The sequence below is a fragment of the Piliocolobus tephrosceles genome, chromosome 10, assembly GCF_002776525.5.
Source record: "Piliocolobus tephrosceles isolate RC106 chromosome 10, ASM277652v3, whole genome shotgun sequence".
Classification (NCBI taxonomy): Eukaryota; Metazoa; Chordata; class Mammalia; order Primates; family Cercopithecidae; genus Piliocolobus; species Piliocolobus tephrosceles.
This window is the reverse complement of record NC_045443.1, coordinates 44,551,773-44,575,299: the sequence shown is the minus strand read 5'-3', so window position 1 is coordinate 44,575,299 and position 23,527 is coordinate 44,551,773. Positions and strand designations below refer to the sequence as shown.

Here is a 23,527-nt window from a genome sequence, read left to right as displayed (position 1 = left end):
TCTGCTCCACACCCAGGCTGATCTCCAAGCATTCAGAGCACCTGCTCTTCTAGATCAGCATCCTGAGCTGCTCCACTTTTCCTGTGCTCAGATTTGGATGCCATGGGGCCTCTTCTGTTCCATATCCAGGCAGATCTCTAGGCAGTTAGAGCACCCCCTTGATGGAATCAGCAGCTTGAGCCACCCTACCCTTCCTGTACGTAGAATGTGGTGCAGCAGGGCCCTTTCCACTTTACTTCCAGCAGTTCTCCAGGCATTTGGATCTTCCACCCACCTAGACCAGCAGCCTGAGTTGCCTAGTCATCCTACACATAGATTGTGGTGCAATGGTGCCATCTCTGCCCCATGTCCAGGCTGACCTCTAAGCATTTGGAGTGCATCACATGCATAAGCAGCCTGAGCCACTCCACCCTCCTTATGCAGAGATTGTGGTGGAATGGGGCCCTCTAAACTCCACGCCCAGGCAGAGCTCCAGGCATCTAGAGCAGTCATTCTCCTGGGTTTGGAATTTAGGTGACTGCATTCCCTGTGCAGAGAACTCAAAGTCAAAGAAGTTCCTCTTCAGTCCCAAGGCACACCTAGACACACCTCTGGGCACTTGGTGGTTGTGCTCTGGACCTCCCTTGGTGCTGGTGCTTGTGCCTGCCATTGGGTGACCTGTAAGCAGGCCTGATCTAGCCCCAACCATCTTTATCCCTCAGCTATGGTGCTGAATAGGGTGCTCAAGCCACTGTGAACTCCACGGATCTGCCATTTGCCTCCAGAAACAGAGACCTTCTCCAGTAAACAAGGATTAAACATATACCCATCTGTGTTGGCCACATCTGGCTCTTACTCATTAGAACCATTAACTTGTCTGTAGGTTGAACTGCCCAATATAAAACTGGCTGACAGAAGTGCATAGAGATATTGAAACAAAGGCAAAAGATTCTACCCTACATTCTCTACAGTCATATCCCCTAGGGAGAGGGACAAAGGGGAAGAAAATAATAACACAGGAAAAGAGAAAGGGAAAAAAATCCTATCTGCATGAAAATAATGACAAAAATTAGAAGTGTCAGTAGCCTCAGATGAGAAGGAACCAGTGCACAAATTCTAGCACCATGAAAAATCTGAGTGCTGTGACAGCATCAAAGGATCACACTAGCTATCCAGCAACAGTCTCTAATCAAAATGAAAACTCAGAAAGTAAGGATGAAGAATTCAAAGTGTGGATTACAAGGAAGCCCAGTGAGATCCAGGACAAGGTTGAAATTCAACACAAAGAAACTTCTAAAGCAATCCAGGAAATGAAGGCAGAGATAAACATCTTAAAAACGAATCAATCTGAGCTTCTGGAATTGAAAAACTCACTTAAGTAATTTCAAAATACAACTGAAACCTTTATCAATAGACTAGCCCAAACAGAAAAAAGAATTTCAAGCTAGAAGACTGATCTTTTAAACTAACCCAGTCAGAAAATAAAGAAAAAAAGAATTTAAAAAATGAATAAGATCTTCAAGAAATATGGGATTATGTAAAGCAACCAAACCTATGAATTAATGGCATTCTTAAGAGAGGAGAAAAAGTAAACAACCTGGAAAATATATTTGAAGGAATAATCAAATAAAATATTTCCAGTTTTGCCAGAGAGGTAGACATCTGGTACAAGACATCCAGAGAACACCTGCAAGATACTATACAAAATGAACATCACCAAGGAATATAGTCGTCAGACTGTCCAAGGTCAATGCTAAATAAAAAATTGTAAAGGCAACAGAAAAGATCAGGTCACACACAAAGGGAACCCAATAAGGCTAACAGAAAACTTCTCAGCAGAAATCTTTCTACCTACAGCAGTTTGGGGGCCTATTTTCAACATTCTTAAATAAAAGAAATTCCAAACAAGAATTTTATATTCCACCAAACTAAGCTTCATAAGTGAAGGAGAAATAAAATCTTTTCCAGACATGCAATTGCCAAGGCAATTCATCACCACTAGACTGGCCTAACAAGAGTTCCTCAAGAGAGGTCTAAACATGGAAAAGAAAGAAGAATACCCACTACCACAAAAACACACTTAAGTACACAGTCCAGAGATGCTATAAAGTAATTATACAATACAAACTACAAAGCAACCAACTAATGACTCCGTGATAGGATCCAAACCTCACATACTAATACTAACTTTGAATGTATATGGTCTAAACACCCCAATTAAAAGGCATAGAGTGGCAAGTTGGATAAAAAAAAGGAAGAGCCATTCATTCTGCTGTCTTCAAGAGACCCATTTGACATGCAATAACACCCATAGTCTCAAAGTAAAGGGGTGAAGAAAAATCTATCACTCAAATGGGAAACAAAACAAACAAACAAAAAAAACAGGAGTCACTATTCTTATATCAGATAAAATAGACTTTAAACTTACAGCAGTAAAAAAGGACAAAGAAGGGCATTACATAATTATAAAGAATTCAATACCACAAGAAGACTTAACTGTCTTAGATATATACCCCCACCAACATTGGAGCACACAGATTCATAGAACAAGTACTTTTAGACATACAAAAAGACAGTCACACAATAATAGTGGGGGACTTCAACACCCCTACTGACAACATTTGATGGGTTCATCAAGGCAGAAAACTAACAAAGAAATTCTGATCTTAAATTTGACACTTGACCAATTGGACCTAACAGACATTTATAGACTGCTCCACCCATCAGTCACAGAATATACATTCTGCTCATCTGTACATAGAGCACACTCTAAGATTGACCACATGCTCAGCCATAAAACAATAAATACATTCAAAAATTCAAAACTATACTAACCATACACTCAGACCACAGTGGAACAAAAATAAAAATCAATATCGAGAAGATCTCTCAAAGCCACACAATGACATAAAAATTAAACAACTTTCTCCTGAATGACTTCTGGTAAACAATGAAATTAAGGCAGAAATCAAAAAAGTTTGAAATAAATGGAAACAGAGACACAACATATCAAAATTTCTAGGATGCAGCAAAAGCAGTGTCAAGAGGAAATTTAATAGCTCTAAATACCTACATCAAGAAGTTAGAGAGATTTCAGATTAATGATCTAACATCACACCTAGAGGAACTAGAAAAATAGGAGTAAGCTAACCCCAAAGCTAGCAGAAGAAAAGAAATAACTAAAATCAGAGCAGAACTGAATGCGGTTGAGACAGAAAAAGTCCATACACAGAATCAACAAACCAAAAGTTGACTTTTTGAAAGGAGAAACAATGTTGATAGACTGCTAAGTAGATTAACAAAGAAAAAGGAGAGAAGATACAAATAAACACAATCAGAAATGACAAAGGTGACATTACAACTGATACCACAGAAATACAAAGAAGTCCCAGAGATGATCATGAACACTTCCATGCACACAAACTAGAAAATCTAGACTAAATGGATGCATTTCTGGACACATACGTCCTCCCAAGACTGAACCAAGAAGAAATTGAATCCTTGAACAGACCAATATTGAGTTTTGAAATGGAGTCATTCATAAAAATCCTTCCAACCAAAAGAAACCCTGGACCAGATGGATTCACAGCTAAATCCTACCAGATGTACAGAGAAGAGCTGGTACCACTGCTACTGAAACTATTCCAAAAAATCAAGAAGAGACTCCTCCCTAATTCATTCTTTGAAGCCAGCATCTCTCTGATACCAAAACCTGACAAAGATACAACAACAAAATAAGAAAACTACAGGCCAATATTCATGATGAACATAGGCAAAAAGAAAAAAAAAAATCCTGAACAAAATATCAGCAAACCAAATCCAGCAGCACATCAAAGAGTTAATTCACCATGATCAAGTAGACTTTATTCCTGTGATGCAAGGTTGGTTTAGAACACACAAATCAATAAATGTGATTCACCACATAAACATAATTAAAAACAAAAACCATCTGATTATCTCAATAGACTCAGAGAAAGCTTGTGATAAAATCCAACATCCCTTCATGATATAAACCCTCCAGAAAGTAAGCATCAAAGGAACATACCTCAAAATAGTAAGAACCACCTATCACAAACCCACAGTAAACATCATACTAAATGGGCAAATACTAGAATCATTCCCCTTGAGAACTGGAATAAAACAAGTATGCTCATTCTCACCACTGCTATTCAACATAGTAATGGAAGTTTTAGCCAGAACAATTAGCAAGAGAAAGAAATAAAAGGCATCCAAATAGGAAAGTAAAAATTCAAATTATCTCTCTTTGCTGATGATATGGCTTTAAACTTAGAAAACCCTAAAGACTCCATCAAAAAGGCTCATAATCTTGATAAACCACTTTAGAAAAGTTTCAGGATACAAAATTTATGTACAAAATCAGTACTATTTCTATATATCAATAGTGTTCAAGCTGAGCTCCAAATCAAGAACACAATCCTATTTATAATAGCCAAAAAAAAAAAGAAAGAAAACCCTATGAATACACCTAACCAAGGAGGTGAAAGACCTCTAAGGAAGAGCTACAAAATTGCTGAAAGAAATCAGAGATGATACAAATAAACGGAAAAACGTCTCACACTCATGGATAGGAAAAAAAAAAAATCAATATATTATGAAATAGCCATACTGCTCAAAGAAGTCTACAGATTCAATGCTATTCCTATCAAACTATCAATCTCATATTTCGCAGAACTCAAAGTGTTGTAAAATTCATATTAGACCAAAAAAGAGCTCTAACAGCCAAAGCAATCCTAAACAAAAAGATCAAAGTTGGAGGCATCACATTACTCAATGTCGAATTACACTATAAGAAGACAGTAACCAAAAAAGCATGGCACAGGTACAAAAGTAGACACATAGACCAATGGAACAGAATAGAGAACTCAGAAATAAACCTAAACACCTACAGACATCCAATCTTTGACAAAGTTGGAAAAAATAAGCAATGGGGAAAGGAGTCCCTATTCAATAAATGGTGCTGGGATAGCATCAAAATGCAAGGTCTGAAAAATACCTCAAACATCTGTCTTAGTTTTTACAATTGTGATGTTATCTAAAAGAGAAATTGGGGAGGTTACAAATCTTTTGACCTCTGGCTACATAACTCTTGAACCACAATTCTAATTTTGTGGCCAGTCTGTTAGCTTTACGAAGGTGGTTTTTATATCCAAGCAAGGAGAGGGTTAGTTTTGGGACGGGAGAGTTTGTTTTTAAAGTTAAACTATAAACTAAATTTCTTCCATAGTTAACTTAACCTGCGCCCAGGAATGAGCAAAGACCATTAGCTTGTGAGGTTAGAAGCATGGTGGAGTCAGCTATGTCAGATTTTTCTCACTGTTATAATTTTTCAAAGGTGGTTTCATTCCAGCTATTGTCACCTCTTTGTGTGTGTGTGTGTCGTTGTTGTTGTTTTGCCTATATGCCTCTCCTTGCTTCCATTTTCACTTTGATACTTATATGTGCCAGATGTGAGACCTTGGGTTGCCCCGAGAGGGAGAAAAGGCTTTTTTACTACCACATCGTGCCATCTCTGTGACTGGATATATAAGATCATTAGACAGTAACAGATGCTGAGGTGACTGTGAAGCCTGTGAGCTTAAAATGGATTAGGATGAATAACCATAACATCATTTGTTAGGGTTCAAAGCTTCAGGGCCCAGGGAAATTCTCTGGCGTGGAGAGAAGGAGGATAGCAGGCCCACCAACCCAGAGGTCAGTGGGCACTTCTTAGTGCTTGTAAAGCTTGCTGGTGGGTGCCCTGTCCCCTACCCCTCAGGTACTCCCCACCAAGGGGCAGAAATATGTGCAACCTGTTTCCTGGAGATAAATGACCCTAGGGATGAGTCACACCTTATTTGCCTCCTTCTGCTCATTTTCATATAACCTGTCAGTTCAGATTCATATGCTGTTTGCTGCTTAAAGCCTTAGTTCCTAAAATAATGAGAACACAAACATTTTCTAGACTTTTCCAGCATTATGGCTGTATTTATGGGCTTATTTTATTTTATACCTGTGGGTAGAGTTCAATTATATCCCTGTCTTTTTCAGATATATAAAAGATAGGGCTTTCTTTATGATTCAAGATAGCTCTCTACAATGACAAAAGCAGGGAAATAAATCAAAGGGATGAGAAAAATACTCATAGAGAAATGATGTTCTGGACAGGAGGGTCCCCATTTTATGAGCATCAGAGTAGATGGATTTCACCTAGGTCTAGAGGGGAAACAAATGGGCTGATGGCGTGTGATCTCTCTCTCTTTTTAAAGAAAACATTTGCTGAGTTCTTAAAGTACACAATGTTTCTGAAGACAACTGTGAAATATTTGGGGTAGGAATACAAGCACAGAAAAAAACAACAAAGCAATTATTTTTTATTCTGTGAAGTCTCTTGGGATACAAAAAATATTTGCTTTTTCCTCAACACGATTTATCAAGATAAATCCGTTTGGATTACAACATGAGAGAGAAAGAGAATTATTCAAGCAAATTAAGGCTAAGGAGAAAATTAGGCATCAAAAACTTTTCTGTCATTCTGTCCTCCTAAAATAGAATGCTAGACAAAAAATCTCTTCAAGAAGGCATTAAATACAATGTAGAGAACTTGAATAATGAAATTGGGAAAAAACAGTGAAGCCCAATATAATCCAATGTCTAGTTATCAGTAGAATGAGAATTGTAGAACTGACTTCACAGAGTTTTAAATGTTTAACATCACAATGAACCAAGGATACAGTAAAAAGTGCCCTAAAGTCTAGGGAGGAGTTAGGATACATTTTATCCAGCTATTACTGTTACAGGTGTAATACAGTAGACCATTCACCTTGTAAAAATTAAAATGTTACAGGCAAGGCTAAATTCTTTTCTGCCTACTTCCTCAAATCCTAGTGCCCTCTGCACAGGAAAAATTTGTGAGCATTCTTGAATATATTTACTCATGCAGTTACAAACATTTAGTACAAGTAGAAAATATATACTATTTTAGGGAAATATGTATTTTTAACAAACATAATGATTACATTCTGTATGTGTAGTTTTGCAACTGCTTTTTTCCATCAACAGTCTGTGTTCAAGATCTTCCATGTCAGTATGCATAAGTGTATCTTATATAGTACATATCTCATATTACCCACTTAAACATCAGCTGTTGTAAAGATGTGCTTATTTGGCCATTCTTGTATTGGTGGACATTTAGCGTGTTGCCAATCTCACTCTTACATACCTTGAACTTAGAAAACAGAATTATCAGAACATAAGCTATGCCCCATATAGAATCCTGTTAGCTGGCTATGAGAATACATATTTACCTATACTCTCTGCTACAGCTGATAATATCAAACAATTTCTTTTTGCCAACCTGAAGGATATAACAAGAGTAAGTGATTGTTTAATTTTCATTTTCTTGATTTCTAATGGAATTGAGCATTGTTTTGTATATATTTAATGCCCTATTTGTGTTTCCCTTCTGTGGATTGCCCACTCGGGTTTTTTTGGTCCATTTTTACATTAGATTGTTTGTACTTCCTTCCATTTTTAGAGAATTTTCCTTTGTCTATCCAAAACCAATATTTTGTCTATCATATGTTGATATATCTTCTCTTAGTCTTCCATTAAAAATCTTTCTGTATATTATTTGTCATATTATAAAAGTTTTATTTTAAAGTAGTCAATTTACCAATTCTTTCTCTTATGACTTAAAAAAAATCCTAAGAAGGATCTACCTACTCAATTTCATGCATGCATTTTCATTTATTTGTTTTGAACACTTTTATACACCTTTTTTTCTTTTTCTTTTTTTTTTTTTTTTTTTTTTTGAGATGGAGTCTAGCTCTGTCGCCCAAGCTGGAGTGCAGTGACGCGATCTCAGCTCACTGCAAGCTCTGCCTCCGGGGTTCACGCCATTCTCCTGCCTCAGCCTCCTGAGTAGCTGGGACTGCAAGTGACCACCACCACGCCTGGCTAATTTTGTTTTTGTATTTTTAGTAGAGATGGGGTTTCACCATGTTAGCCAGGATGGTCTCGATCTCCTGACCTCATTATCTGCCCACCTCGGCCTCCCAAAGTGCTGGGATTATAGGCGTGAGCCACCGCGCCGGGCCAAACACTTTTATGTACTTTTTAATCTTACCCTTAGGATTTTAATTTAGTTGTAATTTACTTTGTAATTAGCATGAAAAAATGATATACTTTATTTCTTTTTACCAATGGATACCCAGTTGATATAACGCCACTTATTACATAATTGTCTACCTACAGATTTGAAATGTCATTTTTAGCATATACAAAATTTCCATATGCAGTATATGTGTACTTTCTGTTCCATTGCAAAGATCCACTTATCTATTCTTACTTCAGTACTATATTGCTTGTTACTCTACCTTATAATAAAGTTTGGTGTTAGAAATTAAAGAACTAGAATTTATTTTTTATTTCCAAAATTACCTTGATTACTGCTCTGCATTTACTCTTACATATTAATTTTAGCATGATACTGCTAAGTTATATAAAAAATAGGTTGGGGATTTTTATTAGGATTGCATTGAATTTACAGATAAATTTGTGGATAATTGAATGTTTACAAATATTGAATCTTGTCCCTCATAATCTGATATACTTTTCAGTAAAAATTTACAGTGTCTTGCACATTTTTGTAAATTCATTTGAAGTACTTTACAGTTTTGTTGTTATTGCAAATGGCATTTTAAAAATTACTTTTTCTTCAGGTATATAGGATAGGATAGTACCTTTTAAATCTTTTTTCATAATAGAACTTACTCTTTTTAATGCTGAGAAAATGTCTTTAAAACTTTAGAAGTTTGGACAGAAATGCATACAAGCTTTTTTTTTCATCAAGATGTCAGGTCTATTCTCCTCAATGTTTGAGTAGCCCTGGAGTTGCCTATTGCTCAAATTGTTTTAAATGCAGCTTCTGCTGCTCCTCTGATCTCTCATATAAAGGTGTTCTGACATTAAAATCAAACAAGGCCAAATAGATATCAATCTTAAATGCACTAACCTTAAATGTAGATATATTTTTAAAACAAACCAGCAAATACATATTGAAAACCTTTTATGCAAGACACAGTTACTGTGAAGTGTATAAAGATGAATAAAATGTTTCCCCTATGCTCGGGTGCTTACAACAGAGTTAGCAGTGGATGTGTTTTGAAGTTCAGTGACCACAGATTCAGTAAGATAATACTAATAGCATTATATTCCAAAAATATATATTACTTTAATCTTTATGAAATGCCCATGCATGGGGCATTATTATTCTCCTCATTTTAGAGATGAGTCCTCTTTGTATAGGAGTATATAATAAAGAATTTGGGTGACACTTCCTGTGTGACCTGAGCCCCTTCCTGGTCCCATTGTCTCCTGGAGTCACAGCCTCTCAGCCGTTGGTGCCATATTGTCTGCCCTGCTTGTTGGAGAGGGTCTTGCCAGAATGCTTTTTGTCTGGTTGCTGCAGGGCAGCCTGTGGACACGGGGAAGGACAAGGACATGAGGAAGGACTGGGACATAAAATGTTTCTCTTGGGGAGGCTGCGGTTCTGGGAAGCAATCAGGGAGTCAGTGGTAAACCGAACCCTGGACCTTCCAGGCAGGAGTTGTTCACCAAACCAGAGCATCTTCAAGAAAACAGTGGACATTTGATTTCTAAAACCAAAGACCCACAGGAAGCAGCATGGAAACGTCTGTGACAATTCAAGAGAACATGTTCCTGCTGGACAGATTTCAGACACAGAAGCTCTAGTTACCTTTGAGACTGGTAACTTGAGTTATTCTGAAGTTTCAAGAAATGAAAGACTTGAATCTCCTATAGCAGAATGGGTATTCTGGAAAAGGACAAGAGACAACTACTAAAGCAGCTACATGTTTTGCAGAGAAGTTGCCTTCTAGCACCTTGCTCATAGACAGAGCCAAAGAAGTGAGCCTAGCACAACTGGACTTGGTTGACTATGAGAACTGCGAAATGTTGTCTAGGAACTCTTCTAGGGGAGATGTTGGTTTCGGTGGCAGTCTTGAGGCTCCAGGGTTAAACCTAAAGCAGGAAATGGATAATGGCAGAAGTACTCTAGTGGAAGAAAGAGTGCACGGAAAACAAAGAGGGTAGTAGCAATATCTTCAGAGTCTCAGCAAGTTAGTGTCAGGTTCCAGATCCATTATATCACGAGCACTGATGTGCAATTCATTGCAAACTGGACACCATGAGAGTCTTAGGAGATGGAACACTTACATCACACCTTACTATTGCAAGGCTGCATTCTAGACTCATACTGTTTTCCTGCCAGCAGGTGCAGTGGTGGAGTGGAAGTTTGTGTTGGTAGAGAATGGGAAAGTTATCTGCTGGGAAAAATGCTGCAGTGGATTCCTAGAGAATGGCCATGAGGATAAAGTGGTTCACGCATGGTGGTGATTCACTCATTGAGTTTGCCTAGTATTGCAGAGGCTGTAGAAGAATGTAGGAGATGCTGAGGTTGTGGAGTGCACTGAATAATTTAAAATAAGATAAAGACAGTGTAACTCCAGCCATCTGAGTTGTTTTAAATTTGCCAGTGGCATTTGTCTAATGTGCAGAAAAAATATATTAATATACACACATATGTGCAGATAATGCTTTCAGTGAGTATGGACTTTTTGTCCCCCTCTAGTATCATTGAATGATTAATTTGTACTGAATCATTATTACTTTAGGGTTTGATCCTCCTGGGGAGTGACTTGGCTAAGCTTCAGGTAAGGACTGTGGTCATGGAGCAAAGAAACTAACCAGTTGCAAATAAACTAACCAGCTGGAGCAGAGAAACTAACCAGTTGCACAGGGTTCAAGCTTGAGCCTTTGGGTGATCCTTAGACCACGGTAGCAAAATAAAGCTCATTCAAACATAGCTGATCTCCTATTGATACTTTGAGAAACACTCTTTACTACATGCACATTTTATATTAAAAAATAATATGGAACTGTGATCATAAAATAATGTGATCTAGATGTGATTAATAAGGATATGAAGAGATACTCCAAGACTTCCCAACATTTTTTGCTTGATTTTACATGCCAGGCACAGGTTTGAAGGTAGCAAGTATGTCTTTGTCTTAATGATCTAAGGCTGATAGAGAAACCAGGGGCCTAATCAGAACCAGTCATGATGGAAGTCAGGCACAGGAGCAGCCCATGAGGAAAGGGAACATGAATGGGATTAGGGACTGGGCTGAGTGAGATGGCCAGAATAACACCTCTTAGAGGACTGGGAAGTATAGGTACAGCCTGACTGCAGAGAGGGATGCACCCATCATTTACCCACGGGAGCCTCTGAGGGACCATCTCTCTCCCACCCTCACTCCCCTGTCCCAGTAGATCTGGAAGGATGGACTGTCCTGTATCAATCATTTCCGTCCATCACCCTCTTCCCTCTCCTTTCATACAAGTAGCTATCTTGGCTAACAAATTTATACAGGATTGGCCAGGCGCGGTGGCTCACACCAGTAATCCCAGCACCTTGGGAGGCTGAGGTGAGCAGATCATGAGGTCTGAAGATCGAGACCATCCTGGCCAAGAAGGTGAAACCCCGTCTCTACTAAAAATACAAAAATCAGCTGGGCGTGGTGGTGCGTGCCTGTAATCCCAGGTACTTAATGGCTGAGGCAGGAGAATCCCTTGAACCTGGGAGGCAGAGTTTGCAGTGAGCCGAGATTGTGCTACTGAACTCCAGCCTGGAGACAGAGCTAGACTCCATCTCAAACAAACACACACACAAACAAAAACAAATTTATACAGGATAGTAATACAGAAGAACACTTTTGCTCTGAGAAGAAATACAGCATACATTTAAACTTTAAGTTTTTATAACTGAACAAATAAAAGCTGAGTTTTAATATCTTTTAAAAAACAAAACCAAACAACTACAACAACAAATAATTTGGCTAGCATTTGTCTCCCATTCCTGGGAAGGGGCCTCTAAACTCGGGACATTTCCTTGAGTGGTAGCATTATCTATGTTATTCATGGTGGGCCCCTCAGATCACAGCTGATAGTTTATGCTAATGTGGTGACTCAGCATGGGGGCTGGACACATTGGAAAGACCAATCCTATGATTACAGGTTTGGGGCTGGAGCCCAACCTCCAGGGAAGGGAGAAGAATTGAAGACTGAGTTTAATCACATTGCCAATGAATCAATCAATCATGCCTGTGTAATGAAGCCCCAATAAAAACTCTGCATGCTAAAGTTTGGGTGAGTTTCTCTGTTTGGCAAAACTCTTTGAGTATTATCACACATCGTATCCTGGAGGAGGTAATGTTGTGTGGGACTTTGCAGAGACAGGATGATTGCGACCCTCCCAGAACTCCCCCTCTGTGTCTCTGCCTGGTTGGTTGTCACTTGTATTCTTTTGTTATGACAAAATTGTAATTTTAAGTATAGTTCTTTCCTGAGTTCTATGAGTCATTCTAGGGAATTATTGAATGTGAGGGGCTCCATGAGGACCTCTAGATTTGTAGCCAGCTGATCAGAAGCGAGGGTGGCCCTGGGGACCCCAAACTTGCAGCTGGTGTCTGAAAATGAGAGAAGTCTTATAGAAGACTGTGCCCTTAACCTGTGAGGTCTGGCTTAACTCTGGGTAATTGGTGTTTACAAGTAACAGTGGAAAGTTTGTCGCTTACAAACACCTGCTAGAGGTGCCTTGTGCAAGGTAAATGACCACCCTCGAATTTGTCTTTCTGAAGTTTCAATGTTTGTATGTTTCATATTTAGATGGGGGAGGGGAAATTCCCCTCGCTCATTATTTTCCATTCTCTGTGCTGGGAGTAACCATGCCGTGGCTTTCCTGTTTGTATATAAGCAGGAGTCTGTAAGGGGAGAAGTTCACTTTATATTATCAGTGCATCCCAGCTGAAATTTGTCACATCAGAAATTTGTCAAAGAAAACCGGGCAACCAGGTTAGTGGAGAGCTGTATACTCCTTAAGAAAGAAAACTCCCAGGCGAGAATTCTGTGAGCCTCTCGAAACTTATTCATCTTGCGCGTTAATTAATAGGCACTAAACACAGAATGTGTAAAATGCAATTAAGATGCAGATGTGAGTCAATTTTATAGCCACTGGCTCAGAAAACGTGTGCTTTCCCATTTGAGAACTGGAAGACTTTTTTTTATGCCATGCAGCCAGAATGATACACATTCTGCAGTTCAGTCTGCATTGACTAAGCCCCTATTTACATAGATACCCCAGCATGCAGAGCAACCTCACCTCCAAAACAAAACCACTGATATGATTTGGTTGCATCCCCACCGAAATCTCATCTTGAATTGTAATCTGAATTATAATCCTCACGTGTTGGGGGGAGGATCTTGTGGGAAGTGACTGGATCATAGGGGTGGTTCCCCCATGCTGTTCTCATGATAGTGAGTGAGTTCTCATGAGATCTGATGGTTTTATAAGGGGCTTTCCCCTCCTTGGCTCTGCACTTCTCTCTCCTGCCACCCATGTAAAGAAGGACACCTTCACTTTCCCTTCCACCTTGATTATAAGTTTCCTGAGGCCTCTCCAGCCATGCAGAACTGTGAGTCAATTAAACCTCTTTCCTTTGTAAATTACTCAGTCTTGGGTATTTCTTCATAGCAGCGTGAGAACAGACTAATACAACCACCCTCCCAGGGATTTTTGTGAGTTCCAAATAATATTAATCACATTGCCAGTGAATTAATCAACCATGCCTATGTAAAGAAGCCCCAGTGAAAACTCTGTATGCTAAAGTTTGGATGAGTTTCTCTGGTTGGCAAAACTCTGAGTAGTATCACATATTGTAGCCTGTAGGAGGTAATGCTGTCCAGGACTCTGCAGGGAGAGGATGATTGCAGCCCTCTCAGAACTCCCAAACCAAATACTCATATAAAATATTGGACAGAGTTCCAGAAAGTCTATTCATAAAAGAATTCCAAAAAGTGTTCCTTTTTTAGCCAGTGAAAGTTTCTTGAAAATGTTATGAATTTAGATGTTTGAGTTCCTGAGCTGGGTTGGGATTCTTGTGAGTTTCACTGGGGGCTGAAACACCATGAACTCCTTTTCTGAGTGAAGCCTTTGTGAGTCTGTCTCATTCTCGATGGCTGAGACAGCAGAGGTGATTTCTTTAGAAGCCACAGGAGCTGCAGCTGATTCTGTACTTCATTCTTTGTGGAGGCTGGTTTTATAGAACATTTTTGAGCTGTGGCCACCATGTATATGGGAAAGAAGTGACGAATTAAAACAAATCTCCATATGTGACATCTGTGTTAGTTTCCCAGGACTGTTCTAACAAATTACCACAAATTTGGTGGCTTAAAACGACAGAAATGTATTTTCTCACAATTCTGGAGGAGAAAGAAACCAAGGTGTCAGCAGGGCCACATCCCCTTCAAAGGCTTTGGGGGAGAATTCTTCTTTGATTCTTCCAGCTTTTGGTGGCTCCAGGAGTTCCTTGGCTTGTGGCTGCCTCACTCCAAATTCTGCCTCTGTCTTCATATCTGTGCCTCCTTTTCTGTGTCTCTGTGTGTCAAATATCTCTCCTCTTTTTCTTAACAAGACACCAGTCATTAGATTCAGAGTCTACCCTAAATCTAAGATAATTTCATCTAGAGTTCTTTAAGTAATTACATTTGCAAAGATCCTATTTCCAAATAAGGTCACATTCTGAAGTTCCAGGTAGGTGTGCATTTTAGAAGGACACTATTCAACCCACTACAGCATCCACAGATGCAGATTTGAGTGATGCATTTGTTTCATCTCATTTCTTTCATTTTTAAACCAAGGCTGATAATGACACCTACTCTAACCCCCTCACAGCACTGTTAAGATTAAAGGAGATAATTGGTGTGAAAATCCTTTGTAAACTATTACAGGAGTAACGGGATGGATATAAAACAAAAGATCTTAACAGCTGACCATAGGATTTACTGTTTTTGTTGAAGAAAATAACCTAATGAGACTTCTTGCTGTGGCAGGGACAGGCTGAGGCTCCCAGGTGGGCAGTAACTGAAGTAACAAATATGGATGCCTGATCTATTTTGTATATGGCAAAGAGAGGAAGATTTTATTTTGTTTTTCATTTCCCCAAAGAGGGAGTGTGACCTGGGAGAAGTTAGGACACTATATGGAGCTAAAGGCAGCAACTAAAAGCAGGGAGACCGCAACAGTTCTTAAAAACAAAAATTGCTGATTTGTGTTTTATGTTGTTTGCTTTCTGGTGTGTAATGAGACCCTCTTCCTATGATGACCAAGTCCTCAGAAATGTCAACTGCACTCAGGGGTGTTTAGAGCAGATAGAATTTTTTTGGACAAGTTTTGGAAATCGTGTCAGGGGATAAGTTTCAAGTTTCAGCAGACATGACTTGAGAAAGAAAATGCACACATATAAACTGGCACCAAGAGATAAAGAAGACTATGAGAATGTCATCCTTTCCCCCTAACTTGGGAATTAGCAGAAACTTGGGGGAAGGCTTTGGTTTCCACCAAGGCATGGAATTAGGATTGAGCTATCCTACATTTCCCAGGGCAGAATGGCCCCAGGTAATATGGGGTTACTTAGCACTAGATGTAGGTCTTGAGAAACTAATGTGGTTTGGAGAGGGACACAAAACATTTACAAGTGGCAGTGGAAGATCCCTCCCCAAGATTGTAGCCTTGTGAAGGTACTGGGCTCATAGCTCTTAAAGGTACATTCTAGAGAAGCTCAAGTTCTAGATGAGATGGTCTTGTGAACAGGCAGTATTCCACATAATGATGAGCTCATGGAGAGTGGTAAGTAGGTGCAGCTAAGGAGCAGGTGGGACTTGGCTCAGATACCTAATCCAAGGTTGGATTTTGGGTGGAGAGGTGTCATAACAGCTTTTTGGAACTGAGACTTCCCAATTGTCTTAATTCAGAGTTGGCTGGGGAAAAAACAAAGTGGAGAAGATACTTCCAATGCCCCTTGCCTGACTTGCCTATCTGTTAACACTTTCCTTTTCAGTAAGAATATCAGGAGCTCAGGAAGAGATGTTTTGGAGAGGGCAGGGTCTAGTTGTGCCCCTTAAATCACACTTCACTGGGAGTACCACTTCCCTATATAGCTAATAATCAACTGTATTCAAATTGGTTGATTGCCACTTCACAGAAACTAACATGAAAGATGGCAAGAAGTTCCAGTGATGGTTATAAAAAAGCAAAAATAGTTATAAGGAAAAATAAAAGCAATGGAAATATATTAATATTCAAGCAGTTAAAATTTTGTTAGAAAGCTAAAGAAATTGTGTAAGAAGTAAATTACTGAACAACTAATCACTTGCTTAGTCATGAAGGAAATAGCTACTGATGTTTTGAAAGCTTTGTAGTACCAATTGAACAGCCCTTCTCTCCAAAAGTGGCTCATTACTTATCCAGCTTTGATTGTACCAGCTGAATCATTAGTTGTTAGGGTGGATCCTCTTGTCATTTGCTCTGGAGAATGAGGCTTCTATTCCCCAAGCTGTGCATATATATACATATACATATATGTACATCTGTATGAATAAAAGCTGGTAGCTTACAAATACAGACATAAAAGTATGTCATATATGTATACACAGTCAATCCTCATCATTTATAGATTCCATATTTGTTAATTTGCTTACTCATTAAAATGTATGTGTAATCCTAAAATCAACACTCTTGGTGCTTCTCCAGTCATTCGTGGATATATGCAGAGTGGTGAAAAATCTGATTTGCCCAGACACGTGCATTCCCAGCTGAGTTCCAGGAGAGAACTGTTCTGCCTTCTTGTTCAACTCTCTCATACAAAGATGGCCAGAGGCTGGAGCCAGTGCAGGGTGGTGCAGGAAGCTCTGGCTCTGGGGCCAACTGGACCAGGCTTGAATCTCAACTCTGGCACCTGATGGTGGGACGTCCTCAGGCAAGTCATTGAACATTTCTGACCATAATTTTCCTTTCTGTAAAATAAAGTAAAAATAATCTACTGGGATGAATTGTTCTCAGGAATTAATACTATAATCTTTGTAATACACACACACAAATAAAATCTATATTATAGATATGTGTTTTCCCTGCATGCAGTGGTACAGTTTTCACTAATTTTGTGCCCACAGCAACTTCATACAGTGTAACTACCATGAACATATCATATACTTATATATGTATGTATACACACATGCACATATGCAGTTACATGGAGAGAGGAACACATACTTTCATGTTTGTCTTTGCTATATATTCTCAAATCAATACAGGTGTAATCAACAGGCTATTGTTAATGGCTCTTGTTTCTTCCGTTTTTAGAAGTGAAGAAATTGGCCGGGCGCGGTGGCTCAAGCCTGTAATCCCAGCACTTTGGGAGGCCGAGACGGGCGGATCACGAGGTCAGGAGATCAAGACCATCCTGGCTATCACGGTGAAACCCCGTCTCTACTAAAAATACAAAAAACTAGCCGGGCGAGGTGGCGGGCGCCTGTAGTCCCAGCTACTTGGGAGGCTGAGGCAGGAGAATGGCGTGAACCCGGGAGGCGGAGCTTGCAGTGAGCTGAGATCCGGCCACTGCACTCCAGCCTGGGCGACAGAGCAAGACTCCGTCTCAACAAAAAAAAAAAAAAAAAAAAGAAGTGAAGAAATTATCTCTCAAAAGAACTTTCCTCCTTATGAAAAGGAAGTAAATTGCTCACTTTCTATAGATGCATTCAGTCTTCTGGGGAATGCCTACGTGAGCCCATTCAATAAACTACCTCTTTCAATACACTAAATAGTATCCCATTAGTCTGACCATGTTAATGCAACTTCAAAAGGAAAATAATTCACTCTTTTATCATAAGTATGATGAGAACTATAATGCACATATTCTCCAACTCTTTTTCTATTCATTAGCTAGGACTGCTAAATGAGGCTTACATTATTACTGTAAAAGGATGGCTGCCCATGACAAGTAAAAAACAATGTCACTAACTTCACAATAGCATGGAAATTTTGAGAAATTTTTTCAAAAGTTATAATAAGTTTGGAATATTCTATTCCCACTCTTCCTCTAATAACTCTTGGTGACCAAAGGAACACATTTGCAAGACGGCTGAAAGGCATCAGGGCATCTGACCTTGGAACTGAGTGAACTAACTAGTCTACGATGGCTATGGACCTTCAGTCTTGACCTCTGTAATCCTATAATATAAAGCCATTGAACTAGTGCAAAGTATTCAGAAATGGAAGTGTGGTGTTTAACTTGCTACAACTAAGGGTAAAACCATTTTATATTTATATTTGATGTTACAAAGAAAGAATTCCTGTACACAAGTCTTCTTACTAGATGGGAATTAAAGTTGTGTTCTAAATGTATTAGTTGGCATAGATTAAGTCAAAGAATAAACAGACCCCCAAACTAATGATGGCCCAAATACGAGAGGAATTAGTCTCTCTTTTATATAAGAGTTCAAATGGGTGTTTCTGGATGACGGGTGCGTTTCCTCTATGAAATGTTTAAGGGATCCAGGTTTCTTGTATCAGTGTCTCTGCCATCTCTTAGGCCCTCATTTTCATCTGCATCTATCAGGAAGAAAGAGGAAAAGAGTGTGGGGCAGGTAAAGTCACTTTGTAAAAGCCTTGGCTGAGAAACTCTGTGCATTATTTATGGATTCCATTGGCTAGAACTCAGTTCTGTGGCCACACCTAACTGCAAAGGATCCTGGGAACTGTGGTTTCCCTATGTGCCCAGGAAGGAAAGGAGATCATGGGTTTTGGCAAGCGTCAGGCCATGTCAGGCATAGGTGTCGTTACGCTACTGGACCTGAAGGAGGAACACAGACCCTTCTCCCTCCTCCCTTGACCATGGCCATAGGTAAGGGATGAGATTTCAGAAGAGGGATAGAGGTATTTATGGGGTAAATATCCTGGGGAAGATGCTAATTGCTATTCAGAAGCAAGAACCCAGACAAAAAGATCAAAGGCAGAGGGCAATCCGTCATTGTCTGTCTCTCACTTGATTTCTCTCTTAATCTTAAAATTGACTGAAAAAATAGTTGAGATGCTTAAAAAGCAGTTCCTCATGTGAAAGTGAGAAACCCAAGCAACATGTCTATGAAATTATGCCGGCAACTTGGAACTCAAAGCTTCTCCCTCCTGGCATGTGGAAAAGTAATGCCATTTGTAGGAGTGAGTGGACATTTTCATAGTTCTCCATCTGTTGAGACCTCCCCACCCCTCAACAAAGTAATTATGCTTTCCAACCTCCCTTGCCCCTAGGATGCACATATGATGTATGTTCTTAGAGGTATACTACCTGTGGAAACTGGCAGAGCATTGGGGCACCTGAATCACTGGTGTGGAAATGAACAAGACAAGGTATTCTGGGGGTTGATAGTAGTGGAGGCAACCTCCTGGTCACAGAAAAGTTTGAGTGGTTCTGGAGTTGGAGACAGCAGCTATCCCATTACTAGGCCAGCTTTGTGGGCTAGTTCTGGGAGTTGTCCCTGGTAGCTTAATCTAAATGCTATTCTTCCAGATCGTCCAGTGATTCTGTGACCTTTCTAATATTCTTTAGTGCATTTCTTCTGCTTTAACTAACTAGAGTGAATTCTGTTGTCTGTGACTAGGAACTTTTACCAATACTGAGATCCAGCTAGCCATTGTAGAATCAGAATGCATTGCTTTGCCTATAGAATGATTGATATTCCTTAAACTGTTTATTCGCATTTTCTTATTCCAGCCAGAATTAGTGCTATTCTAAAGATGTGCAAAAGAAAAGTTTTGTCTATGTCGTACAGAATGTTAAAACTAGAGCAAAACACACTTGGAAGATAGTACGTTTGTGGCTGAAATTCTGAAAGCAGGAGAACCCCAAGAGGGGATGTTACATTTCATGACACTGAGTCAAGACCACTTGTTCAGCAGCCCCTCTATCCTAGGGAATTTTTCTTCCTTAGTTAAACCCCGAAGGTTCTGCAGCATGATTTATTAAAGAAGAAAAATCCCTTCAGAGATGGACTACAAAAAGAAATCAGCTACTCTTTACAAATAGATATCTCACATTTTATTCTGATTGCTCTAAAAGGCAATGATTACTTGGGCGTAATGTTTGGAGAAGTTAGTTATTTCAAAAACTCAAAATTTTCAAAATTCAAAAATTTTCCACACCAAGTAATGTTCCTTGTATAATATAGGCTTGCCAGAGACTGAAACCAAGGGCATGCCATGAGTACTGGATATGCAGAAGAGAGATGGCCTTGGTTTTTGAGAGGAAACTTGGTGTAGTGGAAATAGCATTTGGGTTCTGTTACTTACCAGCTGCCTGTGACCTTAAGCAAGTCATTTAATTTCTCTGGGTCTCATTTCCTCACCTGTAAACTGGAGACAATAATCATAGGACCTTACTCAAAGGGTGATTAGGCTTAATTAAAAGTGTATCATGACTCTTTGTTGCAGGCAGTAGAAACCAATTCTGGCTGACTTAATCAGAAAAGGAATTACTGGGAGACAACTGAGATGCTCACAAAATTGACAGAAAGGTGAAAGAACCGGGGCCAGAAAATGAGCAGGTGCTAAGAGAAATCAAGCAAATAAAAATGAAATCCATTGTCAACACTAGGAATGGCTGGTTGGGATTCCCCCGCTGGCTCCCTGGAACTGGTTTCTCTACCACTGAGGCTAGTTCCTGCTGCTGCTGCTGCTGCTGTCTGGGTGGGTCAGACATTGATGTCATGACACTCTCACCTCCACTGACTCTAGGCATCATCCCCTCTCGATGATGACTTGAACCTGAATGGAAACTACTTATGAGACACAACTGCTAAACATTCAGGAATTTCACCAGCTGGTGTTAAAGAGTTTTAGTTTGAAATCAGCCATGGTGGGAGTTATTTACACCATGGAAAGTGGCAAACATTACAAATCAGGTCTGTTTTTGTTTTTTTCCCAAAGAGCCAGTTTACTGCCTCAAATTACAAATTTCTAGGTGTCAGTGCCTGATTGGGTGAGTCTAAGATACATGTCTGTGTTTTAGCTACCAGGGGATGGGGAAAGGAAAAGACTAGCTTTTTAGATAGCAGGAGGAGGACCTCTCTCTTACCAAGACTGAAACGGTTGGAGGGTTCCTTTCAAAAGGATGAGGATTTCAAGGCTGAAAATCCTCCTGAAATTTCAAATATTCTCTGCAGTATGCAAAGGGCTTACCTAAATCTATATATTTACCCATAACGAGTACCAAGTACATTTTGTGTCCTTGCTCATTCATTTTCTCTTTTCCCTAGTTTTTGCCACGCGTATAATCCTTGCTTTTCTATTTGATACATGCTTTTAAATTCTGCCCATAACAAAATAAAGCCTTAATAAACCCTGTCTTAAGTTATATCTAATTAAGGAGAAAGGTTAGCTCAGAGGTTCCAACTTTAAATTGATGACTGTAGAATGCTGTTCTCTGTGAAGGGAATGTGTGTCTTTAGAAAGAATCATTCTTCACATGTAAGTGTTTTTGAGATAAAAATAACGAAATACGTACAAACATTTACACCAAGATAAATTTCTTACTAAGATACTGAAGGTCTTTCTATTTATTAAATTATCCAACATCCTATCAAAAGAATTTTTATTTTACTTTTTAAAGTTTCAACCTCTGGGAGTATAGAACAAGGAATTTTTATCTTAGAAAATTTAAAGTAGAGACTCTTCCAAGTGAGAAGATATGACAAGCAGCTACTATTATTTTTCCTCCAAATTCATAAGTGTAAGGTACCTGTTTAATCAGCTAGAGGTTAGAAAAAAATACAAATAAAATATTTTTCATGAATATTGCTTCTTTATATTGGCTACAAATGATTTATGTCCTCGGACTTGGATGAAGGGAAACAAAAAATATTTTAATAATAGAAATTGCATTGCAAAACTTTTTTCATATGTATCTTGTTTAATTCTTCATGTTTCATATTCATCACTTTATCCATATAACTGGTGGGTGCCTGAACTCACATTTGAAATTAGGAAAATTTGTCACTGTTCAGAGTCAGCTTTAATTTTTTCTAAATGTCTCAAAAAGAAGGGAATTTTTTCCTAGGTGAAGATTATGCATTCTTAAAGAGGTATTTGGAAGTTCCTTTACCTGCAGCTTTTACTCACATGTTTGGAAGTGGTGATACAAAGATACTGCTGTGGGTTGAGGGGTGAAGCACTTCACTGGGTGCTGGGAGAACAGAATCTACTCTGACCCCAGAGCGGTCAGTGACTTGAGTTAGCTTCTCCTTTCCTGGGTTCATTCAGTTTCCCCATTTGAAAAGTAAGTACCCATCCAGAAGTGCTTTATATTTCCTTCATCCTTAAAAAATTCTGCATCCTGAGGTTGGAGCGTCACCTCACCCAGGAAGTGCAAGGGGTTGGAGAACTCCCTCCCTTAGCCAAGGGAAGCCATGAGGGACTGTGTCATGAGGGACAGTGCTATCCAGCCCAGATACTATGCTTTTCCCACCGTCTTCACAACCTACAGACCAGGAGATTCCCTCGGGTGCCTACACAACTAGAGCCCTGGGTTTCAAGCACAAAACCGGGTGGCCATTTGGGCACACACCGAGCTAGTTGCAGGAGTTTTTTTCGTACACCAGTGGCACCTGAAACACCAGTGAGACAGAATCATTCACTCTCCTGGAAAGGGCACTGAATCCAGGGAGCCGAGTGGTCTCACTCAGCAGATCCCACCCCTACAGAGCCCAACAAGCTAAGATCCACTGGCTTGAAATTCTTGCTGCCAGCACAGCAGTCTGAAGTCAACTTGGGACTCTTGAGCTTGGTAGGGGGAGGGGCGTCTGCCATTACTGAGGCTTGAGTAGGCAGTTTTCCCCTCACAGTATAAACAAAGCTGGGAAGTTCAAACTGGGCACATAATCCACCACAGTGCAGCAATGCCACGGTAGCCAGACTGCCTCTCTAGATTCCTCCTCTCTGGGCAGGGCATCTCTGAAAGAAAGGCAGTAGTCAGGGGCTTATAGATAAAACTCCCATCTCCCTGGCACAGAGCACCTGGGGGAAGGGGTGACTGTGGGCACAGCTTCAGCAGACTTAAACCTTTCTGCCTGCCGGCTCTGAAGAGCACAGCAGATCTCCCAGCACAGCACTCAATCTCTGCTAAGGGACAGATTGCCTCCTTAAGTTGGGTCCCTGACCCCTGTGCCTCTTGATGGGGAGACATCTCCCAGCAGGAGTCAGCAGGGACCTCATACAGGAGAGCTCCAGCTGGAATCTCACAAATGCCCCTCTGGGACAAAGCTTCCAGAGGAAGGAGCAGGCACCAATCTTTGCTGTCCTGCAGCCTCCACTGGTGATACTCAGGCAAACAGGATCTGGAGTGGACCTCCAGCAAACTCGAGCAGACCTGCAGAAGAGGGACCTGACTGCTAGAAGGAAAACTAACAAACAGGAAGCAATAGCATCAACATCAACAAAAAGGATGCCCACACAAAAACCCCATCTGAAGGTTACCAATATCAAAGACCAAAGGTAGATAAATCCACAAAGATTAAAAAACAAAGCAAAACAAAACAAACAAAAAAAAAAAACTCGTGCAAAAAAAAAAAACCTGAAAATTCC

At 39.8% G+C, this 23,527-nt stretch overlaps 1 pseudogene; it reads left to right on the top strand.

Annotated features, from left to right (window-relative positions):
* The first annotated feature begins 6,275 nt into the window (after nucleotides 1–6,275).
* Nucleotides 6,276–10,395, top strand: LOC111555295 (annotated as a pseudogene).
* Nucleotides 10,396–23,527: the final 13,132 nt, after the last annotated feature.